The sequence below is a fragment of the Engystomops pustulosus genome, chromosome 3 (assembly GCF_040894005.1).
Source record: "Engystomops pustulosus chromosome 3, aEngPut4.maternal, whole genome shotgun sequence".
Classification (NCBI taxonomy): Eukaryota; Metazoa; Chordata; class Amphibia; order Anura; family Leptodactylidae; genus Engystomops; species Engystomops pustulosus.
The window spans coordinates 151,125,598-151,136,742 of record NC_092413.1 but is presented as its reverse complement, the minus strand read 5'-3'; positions in this window follow the sequence as shown (position 1 = coordinate 151,136,742).

The window sequence follows — 11,145 nt, the reverse complement described above, 5'->3', positions numbered from 1 at the left end:
CACAGATCAGTCTGCGCCGTGATGCCCTGTAATAGTTCTTGGGCGGTGTGCCTTTTATCGCCTAGGCTCAGCAGTTTGAGCACCGCCTGCTGTCGCTTAGCGACGGCACTGCTGCTGTGCCTAGAGCTACCGACTGATGGCGCCATGCCCACGGATGGTCGTTCGGAGGAGGAGGTGGAGGAGGGGTGGGAGGAGGAGGAGGCATAGTAGGCCTGAAAGACCTGGACCGAGGTAGGCCCCGCAATCCTCGGCGTCGGCAGTATATGACCAGCCGCAGGGTCAGACTCGGTCCCAGCCTCCACCAAGTTAACCCAATGTGCCGTCACCGACATATAGTGGCCCTGCCCGGCAGCACTCGTCCACGTGTCCGTGGTCAGATGGACCTTGTCAGAAACGGCGTTGGTCAGGGCACGGATTATGTTGTCTGACACGTGCTGGTGCAGGGCTGGGACGGCACATCGGGAAAAGTAGTGGCGGCTGGGGACCGAATACCGAGGGGCGGCCGCCGCCATGAGGCTGCGAAAGGCCTCGGTCTCTACTAGCCTATAGGGCAGCATCTCCAGGCTTAGCAATCTGGAGATGTGCACATTAAGGGCTTGGGCGTGCGGGTGGGTTGCACTATATTTGCGTTTCCGCTCCAGCATCTGGGGTATGGAGAGCTGAACGCTGGTGGATGCTGTGGAGGATCGTGGAGGCGACGATGGGGTTTTTGTGCCGGGGTCCTGGGCAGGGGGCTGACTATCAGCTGACACAGGGGAAGGAGCAGTGGTGTGCACGGCCGGAGGTGAATGCGCTTGTTGCCACTGAGTGGGGTGTTTAGCATTCATATGCCTGCGCATACTGGTGGTAGTTAAGCTATTAGTGGTGGAACCCCTGCTGATCCTGGTTTGGCAAATGTGGCACACCACAGTCCGTCGGTCATCCGGTGTTTCCTTAAAGAACCTCCAGACTTCTGAAAATCTAGCCCTCGCCGCAGGAGCCCTCGCCACGGGAGCTTCACTAGTTGACACATTTGTCGCTGATGCACCAGCTCTGGCCCTGCCTCTCCGTCTGGCCCCACCACTGCCTCTTCCAACCTGTTCTGGTCGAGGACTCTCCTCCGTCTCAGAAGCACTGTGTTCACCCGGCCTCTCAACCCAGCTTGGGTCTGTCACCTCATCATCCTCCGATCCCTCAGTCTGTTCCCCCCTCGGACTTCCTGCCCTGACAACAACTTCCCCACTGTCTGACAACCGTGTCTCCTCATCGTCGGACACCTCTTTACACACTTCTTCCAGTACGTCAACAAGGTCATCATCACCCACAGACTGCGACTGGTGGAAAACCTGGGCATCGGAAAATTGCTCATCAGCAACCGGACAAGTGGTTTGTGACTGTGGGAAGGGTCCAGAAAACAGTTCCTCAGAGTATGCCGGTTCAAATGGCAAATTTTGCTGGGAGGGGGCAGACTGGGGGGGAGGAGGCTGAGGTGCAGGAGCTGGAGGAGTGCCGATTTCGGTGACATGGGTGGACTGCGTGGAAGACTGACTGGTGGACAAATTGCTCGAAGCATTGTCGGCAATCCACGACATCACCTGTTCGCACTGTTCTGGCCTCAACAGTGCTCTACCACGAGTCCCAGTAACTTCAGACATGAACCTAGGGAGTGTAGCTCTGCGGCGTTCCCCTGCTCCCTCATCAGCAGGTGGTGTCTCACCCCGCCCAGGACCACGGCCTCTGACCCCTGCAGTAGTTGGACGCCCACGTCCTCGCCCTCGTCCTCTACCCCTAGCCCTCGGGTTAAACATTTTGAAAATGAGAGTTATAACTTTAATTTTTTTTTAAACTTTTTTTTGTATTTTTTTTTTTTTTGTGTGTTTTTTAGTTTTTAAAACCAAACGATGCTATCCTATTGCTATGGCTATTTTCTAGCCAAGTATGAAAGCACACTGCTATGCCAGATGAGATGACACTGAGTTATTAAAAAAATGAACGTAAAATAAAAAAGGAAATGGCAGACTGTGCCTAATTGAAATACAACCCCGGGCCCTAATAAATTTTCCCACTTCGGTCTTTGCGATGGATATGTGCGTCACTAAGCGCAAAACACAGTGGTCGCAAGTCTCACTCCAAATTGCTCACAATTTGCTAGTAGATGCACTGCAGCAACTACAGCCACCAGCAGATCAACCAGAAATCAAATATATATAACGCTACTGTAGGCGTAAGTAAGCCGTTTGGATTCTCCTATGGCTATTTTCTAGCCAAGTATTAAAGCACACTACTATGCCAGATGAGATGACGCTGAGTTATGAAAAAAATAAACGTAAAATAAAAAAGGAAATGGCAGACTGTGCCTAATTGAAATACAACCCCGGGCCCTAATAAATTTTCCCACTTCGGTCTTTGCGATGGATATGTGCGTCACTAAGCGCAAAACACAGTGGTCGCAAGTCTCACTCCAAATTGCTCACAAAATTTGCTAGTAGATGCACTTCAGCAACTACAGCCACCAGCAGATCAACCAGAAATCAAATATATATAACGCTACTGTAGGCGTAAGTAAGCCGTTTGGATTCTCCTATGGCTATTTTCTAGCCAAGTATTAAAGCACACTACTATGCCAGATGAGATGACGCTGAGTTATGAAAAAAATAAACGTAAAATAAAAAAGGAAATGGCAGACTGTGCCTAATTGAAATACAACCCCGGGCCCTAATAAATTTTCCCACTTCGGTCTTTGCGATGGATATGTGCGTCACTAAGCGCAAAACACAGTGGTCGCAAGTCTCACTCCAAATTGCTCACAATTTGCTAGTAGATGCACTGCAGCAACTACAGCCACCAGCAGATCAACCAGAAATCAAATATATATAACGCTACTGTAGGCGTAAGTAAGCCGTTTGGATTCTCCTATGGCTATTTTCTAGCCAAGTATTAAAGCACACTACTATGCCAGATGAGATGACGCTGAGTTATGAAAAAAATAAACGTAAAATAAAAAAGGAAATGGCAGACTGTGCCTAATTGAAATCCAACCCCGGGCCCTAATAAATTTTCCCACTTCGGTCTTTGCGATGGATATGTGCGTCACTAAGCGCAAAACACAGTGGTCGCAAGTCTCACTCCAAATTGCTCACAATTTGCTAGTAGATGCACTGCAGCAACTACAGCCACCAGCAGATCAACCAGAAATCAAATATATATAACGCTACTGTAGGCGTAAGTAAGCCGTTTGGATTCTCCTATGGCTATTTTCTAGCCAAGTATTAAAGCACACTACTATGCCAGATGAGATGACGCTGAGTTATGAAAAAAATAAACGTAAAATAAAAAAGGAAATGGCAGACTGTGCCTAATTGAAATCCAACCCCGGGCCCTAATAAATTTTCCCACTTCGGTCTTTGCGATGGATATGTGCGTCACTAAGCGCAAAACACAGTGGTCGCAAGTCTCACTCCAAATTGCTCACAATTTGCTAGTAGATGCACTGCAGCAACTACAGCCACCAGCAGATCAACCAGAAATCAAATATATATAACGCTACTGTAGGCGTAAGTAAGCCGTTTGGATTCTCCTATGGCTATTTTCTAGCCAAGTATTAAAGCACACTACTATGCCAGATGAGATGACGCTGAGTTATGAAAAAAATAAACGTAAAATAAAAAAGGAAATGGCAGACTGTGCCTAATTGAAATCCAACCCCGGGCCCTAATAAATTTTCCCACTTCGGTCTTTGCGATGGATATGTGCGTCACTAAGCGCAAAACACAGTGGTCGCAAGTCTCACTCCAAATTGCTCACAATTTGCTAGTAGATGCACTGCAGCAACTACAGCCACCAGCAGATCAACCAGAAATCAAATATATATAACGCTACTGTAGGCGTAAGTAAGCCGTTTGGATTCTCCTATGGCTATTTTCTAGCCAAGTATTAAAGCACACTACTATGCCAGATGAGATGACGCTGAGTTATGAAAAAAATAAACGTAAAATAAAAAAGGAAATGGCAGACTGTGCCTAATTGAAATACAACCCCGGGCCCTAATAAATTTTCCCACTTCGGTCTTTGCGATGGATATGTGCGTCACTAAGCGCAAAACACAGTGGTCGCAAGTCTCACTCCAAATTGCTCACAATTTGCTAGTAGATGCACTGCAGCAACTACAGCCACCAGCAGATCAACCAGAAATCAAATATATATAACGCTACTGTAGGCGTAAGTAAGCCGTTTGGATTCTCCTATGGCTATTTTCTAGCCAAGTATTAAAGCACACTACTATGCAAGATGAGATGACGCTGAGTTATTAAAAAAATTAACGTAAAATAAAAAGAAACTGGCAGACTGTGCCTAATTGAAATCAAACCCCTAATAAATTTTCCCACTTTGGTGTTTGAGGTGGATATGTGTGTCACTAAGAGCTAAACACAACGGTAGCAAGTCCCCCTGCTAATTCCTCACAATATGGTACTAGCTGCACTACTAGTGCCAGCAAGCCCAGCCACAAGCAAATAAAAAAAAAAAAATATAACGTTATTGTAGCCCTAAGAAGGGCTGTTGGGTTGTTGTAGAATCACTCCTGCCTAACAGTAAGCTAATAGAACACCCTAACGCTTTCCCTGACCAGCAGCAGCTCTCTCCCTAGCGGCATCCAGACAGAGAATGATCCGAGCAGCGCGGGCAGCGGCTAGTCTATCCCAGGGTCACCTGATCTGGCCAGCCAACCACTGCTATCAACGTGTAAGGGTACCACGTCATGCTGGGTGGAGTGCAGAGTCTCCTGGCTTGTGATTGGCTCTGTTTCTGGCCGCCAAAAAGCAAAACGGCGGGAGCTGCCATTTTCTCGAGCGGGCGAAATACTCGTCCGAGTAACGAGCAGTTACGAGTACGCTAATGCTCGATCGAGCATCAAGCTCGGACGAGTATGTTCGCTCATCTCTAGATGCTATCCTATTGCTATGGCTATTTTCTAGCCAAGTATGAAAGCACACTGCTATGCCAGATGAGATGACGCTGAGTTATGAAAAATTAAACGTAAAATAAAAAGTAAATGGCAGACTGTGCCTAATTGAAATCAAACCCCTAATAAATTTTCCCACTTCGGTCTTTGCGATGGATATGTGCGTCACTAAGCGCTAAACACAACGGTCGCAAGTCTCACTACAAATCCTCACAATATGGTAGTAGATGCACTACAGCAAGGACAGCCACCAGCAGATCAACCAGAAATAAAATATATAATGCTATTGTAGGCCTAAGTAAGCCGTTTGGATTCTCCTATGGCTATTTTCTAGCCAAGTATGAAAGCACACTGCTATGCCAGATGAGATGACGCTGAGTTATGAAAAAATAAACGTAAAATAAAAAGTAAATGGCAGACTGTGCCTAATTGAAATCAAACCCCTAATAAATTTTCCCACTTTGGTGTTTGAGGTGGATATGTGTGTCACTAAGAGCTAAACACAACGGTAGCAAGTCCCCCTGCAAATTCCTCACAATATGGTACTAGCTGCAAATAAAAAAAAAAAATGTATAACGTTATTGTAGCCCTAAGAAGGGCTGTTGGGTTCTTGTAGAATCACTCCTGCCTAACACTATTCTAATAGAACAGCCTAACGCTTTCCCTGACCAGCAGCAGCTCTCTCCCTAGCGGCATCCAGACACAGAATGATCCGAGCAGCGCAGGCAGGGGCTAGTCTATTCCAGGGTCACCTGATCTGGCCAGCCAACCACTGCTATCGACGTGTAAGGGTACCACGTCATGCTGGGTGGAGTGCAGAGTCTCCTGGCTTGTGATTGGCTCTGTTTCTGGCCGCCAAAAAGCAAAACGGCGGGAGATGCCATTTTCTCGAGCGGGCGAAGTATTCGTCCGAGCAACGAGCAGTTTCGAGTACGCTAATGCTCGAACGAGCATCAAGCTCGGACGAGTATGTTCGCTCATCTCTACTTATCTGCTCTGTCTGAAGAAACTACCACAGTCCGTATTGGACCCCTTTAATGAAATTTCCACTTCAGAGCCCCCCTTTAATGAAATGGCCACTGCAGAACCCCTCCTTTAAAAAATGGCCATTGCAAAGCCCCCCTTTAAAGAAATGTTCACAACATTCCCCCCTTCAATGAAATGTCCTCAGCAGAGCCCCATTTAAAGGGAACCTGTCACCAGAGACCTTATTTTCACTAAAGACAGAAGCTCATCACACCTGCAGTGCAACTATGTTTTTCTGCTTTCTCTGAGCATTTGCATTACAGTATAATTGTGTGTTATAACTTACCTTGCACCCTGACAAAATCATGGGGTATTCACAGGGGTTGGGCTTTGGTTTGGATGGATTTCAAAAAACAACATGTGACTTGTCTGTGTCACTAAAGACAGAAGCCCATCACACCTGCAGTGCAAATATATTTTTTCTGCTTTCTCTGAGCATTTGCATTACAATATAATTGTGTGTTATAACTTACCTTGCACCCTGACAAAATCCTGGGGTAGTCACAGGGGCTGGACCTTGGTTTGGATGCATTTCAAAAAACAACATGCGACTTGTCTGTGTACTCACTCCTCAGATATTTGTGCTCCTGTTCCGCTCCTCCCTCCCCAATGATGTCAGCTCACCAGGCTGTGACCTCTGTGAAGGAGCAGGAGGGAGGAGCTGTACAGGAGCACAAAGGTGATGGCTGAGAGCTGAGTAGTGAGTGACTGTGACTACCCCAGAAAAACATGGTTCACAGGGTGGGTTTCTGAACTAGTAGTCAGGTAGTACACTAGTGCCTAGACATGGGACAGTTTCGGAAGAGAAAGGGAAGGATGCGGAGCAGGTCTGCTGGATCCACTCTACAAAGATAGTGTAGTATCCTTTATTACAGCACAGGAGCATGAGCAAAAATGATTGATTGAGTATAAGTGCAAATTAGTGGGGGACCTGTTGGCGGAGTTCCCATATGAAATTGAGAGCTTTGCGTCAGCACAAGGAGGAGAGGGAAATCAACAATGGGACAGGAACACCAACACCAACTCAGGAGGGAGAGTGAGCATGGCCATAATGTGAAACGACATGTACAATTCCTCAACCCCTACCACCATCAGATATGGCACATAGTATCAGGCGGCAGACTGTGACTGACACTGTGGAAAGATTACCTGTCCACACGTCTCCTGGTGGTGAAGAATGGGTCCTACGCATACAATTTCTTCGTGCGGAAAAAAGGAACATGGCCACAGCATTGCCCTGGATGCCTTACAGGTATCGTCCTGCCCTGAGGCAAGTGTGCTGTCAGAGCCTGAGCTCAGAACTGGGTGTGGTGTCATTACCAACAAGAGGAGCCCCTTTCTAATGTTCATTAAAATGTGTCAGCAACTAAGTGAGCTTTAGGTGAGTGAATTTAACTTTGAAATTTGACAAACATGTATTCGCCCAATTTAAATAGAAAATCATCAAATTTAAAAATGTGCTAAATTTAACCTTGAAATTATCAAAATGTGCATTACTGGAATTTAAATGAATAAAATTGCGCATTCATTGAATTTATTTTGGAATTTATCAATTTGCACAGTAGCTGAATTTAAATTAGAAATTGTAAGTTGTAAATTGTAAAATTGTAAGATTGCAGATTTGCCGGATTTTAATGAAAGTGAGAGGGTTTGTGGTTTTCCTATTGCTTCTTTTACCGCTATGAGAATGACTGACTGGGTCTGAACACGCAGAGCCACTTAACCTTTTATGATTCATAAACATGATTTTATTTTATTTATTTTTATTATTTTGAAGTGCAGGTCCTAAACCAAATTTTGTTGTGAAATTTAGACAAACCCGTCAAACATGAATTTCGACCAACCTGCTCATCACTATTCAAGAATAAATGTGGATTTTTTCTTCCATTGAAATTCCCACTTTTCAAAGCAAAAAGCTATTTAAGACCCCATCTTATTTTCAGAGAAACACAGTAGTAATGTGGTTGAATTTTATATCATTGGGGGTCTTGGGTAATGCAGTAGTTTAATGGTTTAGGAGAATGATGTATATAATAGGTAAATCTAGGGTGCTAGAACACCCTCAAAAAGGTTGTAGTTGGTGGGGCATGCAACAGCTGAGAGCATGGATCCCCTGTGCTCTTTTTAAGATTCATTATAAAGTGTGTAAAGTGTCCTCTCTTCTATGTTCTGCTGTGCAGAAGCCACAGAGCTAGGATGAGGGAATACTGTAACTCCGAGGTCTGGGCCCCTCTCTCGGCCAGTCCCCTGACTGTAATCTTAGGTATTTCCCCCACCCCATGGTGTTCCTGCTTGAAAGATATCGGAAAGACAAGAGAAAAATAACATGTTTTGGTCTAACAGACCTACCTTCATCCTGTGAATGCCCATTACAATAGTGTTATAGAGGTATCATTTGTCAGGATGCCCATTTTCTATTTTAGCTTTTTCATTTTAATAATCTAGCCAACTAATATGTCTTCAAGATCAGATCAGTCAGGGTGCAGATCAGCTCCAGAAACTGCACAGTGAAGGGAACTGTGTAGTGGAAAGTTCCTTGTGTAATGGCTGGACAGTGTAATTGGCAGACTATACTATGTTTACATCATGAATATCAATAAAGATAAGATTTTCAGTTTATCAACTTTATATTTTCTAATCACACGCACACATACTTTACAACAAAGATTTCATTTTTCACATCACTTAATACTGGAAAAAAAATCTAAAGTTCAGGATATGTGACCTTTCAGATTATTTGGGAAATTTAGAGCTGCATATTAAAAGCTTGTTTAATTCAAATGTCAAATAGAGAAGGAAGAATCACAACGTTGAAATACATTCCAATCCAGAATGGATCTAGTAAAATCTATTTACCCACTTATAAATAACTGCCCTACAATTACCATAGTTAGATGTGGAAGGTACACAACTTTTAGCACTTTTCCAGGCAAGAGTTGTAGTGTTTATAGTTATAAAGCTCATGTGGCCTAGAAAAAAACCTCTGGTGAAATAAACCTATGGTGGAAGCCTTAATCACCAACGTCCTTATAATTCCTTTTCATATAAGCATTAAACAGTCAATTCTTGAAATCCCTAAAAGACCAATTCTAGAGACTCTCTTCTTCCTCAGTTCCTCTCTGCAAAGCTCAGTGTTGTCAATTACATTTTCTCTTAAAATAAGATGCAGGTTGTAACCACAGCCTACAGAGAATATGGATACAGGTGTATGCAATGTGCTTTAAAGATTTTGAAAGTGTTTTTAGGACACCCCACGGTGAACACGGGGTACCCGGCATGTTCACGGTGGGGTGAGCACAACTCGCGTCACTGAACCACGACCAAGCCGTGAGGCCGCAAATTATAGAGCAAGTCCTATTCCTGTACCAACTTTTGGGGCAGCCACTCCTTTACTATGGAGAGGGGGGGGGGGTTAAGTGTGCTTACCTCCCACCCCATGTTCTCCATGCCGAAATGGGAAAAAGGAAAGTTTGCCCCCGTGTGAAAGTAGCCTAATACAAATCAGTACTGACTAAAATGTATGCATTTTACCACCATTTCCCAAAACCTTAGATAAATTTCATCCATAGAGTCTGAAACGATGACTGTTATGCTCCCTGCTGTCGATATTATGGTCAGAAAGAATTTCTAACAATAAATGTCTCTGCAATGAATCCTATCATAACCGTATACCTGTATTAATTGAACTGGTAAATTGTTTAAGAGGTATTGTGCAGTTGCAGGACAATGAGGCACATTTAATAAGAACTGTGCAGTCTGTACTATGTGCAGTTTGTCAGCGTAGTGTACAGGGGGCGCCAGATTCAGTATTTCTGGCGTTCGTTTTTCATGAATCTGTCGCTTCCTGCACTGCAGTGCAACACATTTTTTAGTGCCTCTTTAACATGGGGTGTGCAACACATTTCTGTGGGACTTTGAATGATAAATCTGGCACACGGTACAACTAAGCACCCGAACGCGAGGAGACTGGCAACAAGCACAAGAGACTTGTTTGGGCTAAAGAACACAAGGAATGGATATTAGGAAATCTGTGCTTTGGTCTGATGAATCCAAATTTGGGCAACACGGTGACTGAGTGGGTAGCATTACAGCCTTGCAGCTTTGGGGTCCTGGGTTCAAGTCCCACCCAGGTCAACATCTGCATACAATTTGTATGTTCTCTCTGTATTTGCGTGGGTTTCCTCCCACAATCTAAAACATACTGGTAAGTTATTCAGATTGCGATGCCCATGGGGACAGGGACCAATTTGGCGAGCTCAGTGCAGCACTGCGTAATCTATAGGCACTATATAAATAAATTTAAATTTGAGTTAAATTTGAGACCTTTGGTGCTTTGCTGGTGACACTATTCAAAATTGAAGGATTACTGAACCAGCATGGTTAACATAGCATGCTATTCCATCTGGTTTGCATTTAGTTGGATCATCATTTATTTTTCAACAGCAGAATGACCCCAAAGAAGCCTCCAGGTTGTGAAAGGGCTATTTGACCAAGAAGGAGATTGATGGGTTGTTACGCCAGATGACCTGGCCTCCACAGTCACCAGACCTGAACCCAATCGAGTTTGGGGTGAGCTGGACCGCAGAGTGAAGACAAAAGGGCCAACAAGTGCTAAACATCTCTGGGAACTCCCTCAAGACTGTTGGAAGACCATTTCTAGTGACTACTTATTGAAGCTCATCAAGAGAATGCCAATAGTGTGCAAAGCAGTAATCAAAGCTAAAGGAGCCTACTTTGAAGACCCTAGAATATACCGTAAGACATATTTTCAGTTGTTTCACACTTTTTTGTTAAGTATATAATTCAACTTTGTGTTAATTCATAGTTTTGATGCCTTCAGTGTGAATCTACAATTTTTATAGTCATGAAGATACAGAAAACTCTTTGAATGTGTCCAAACTTTTGGTCTGTACTGTATGAATGTATAAGTAGACTCCAAAAAGAAGCATAATCATGAATTTCACATAAACTATTAGTCATATTAAAGGGATATTCCCACTTTAACAAAATAATGTTATTGTTTGTATGATGAAAAACAATACATTTTCCAATATACTTTCTGGATGAATTCCTCACTGTTTTCTAGATCTCTGCTTGCTGTCCTGCTATAGAAAGCTTCCTTGTTTACTTCCAGTGGACAGAAATCTGACCATAGTCACACAGGTCGACAGCTCGTATGT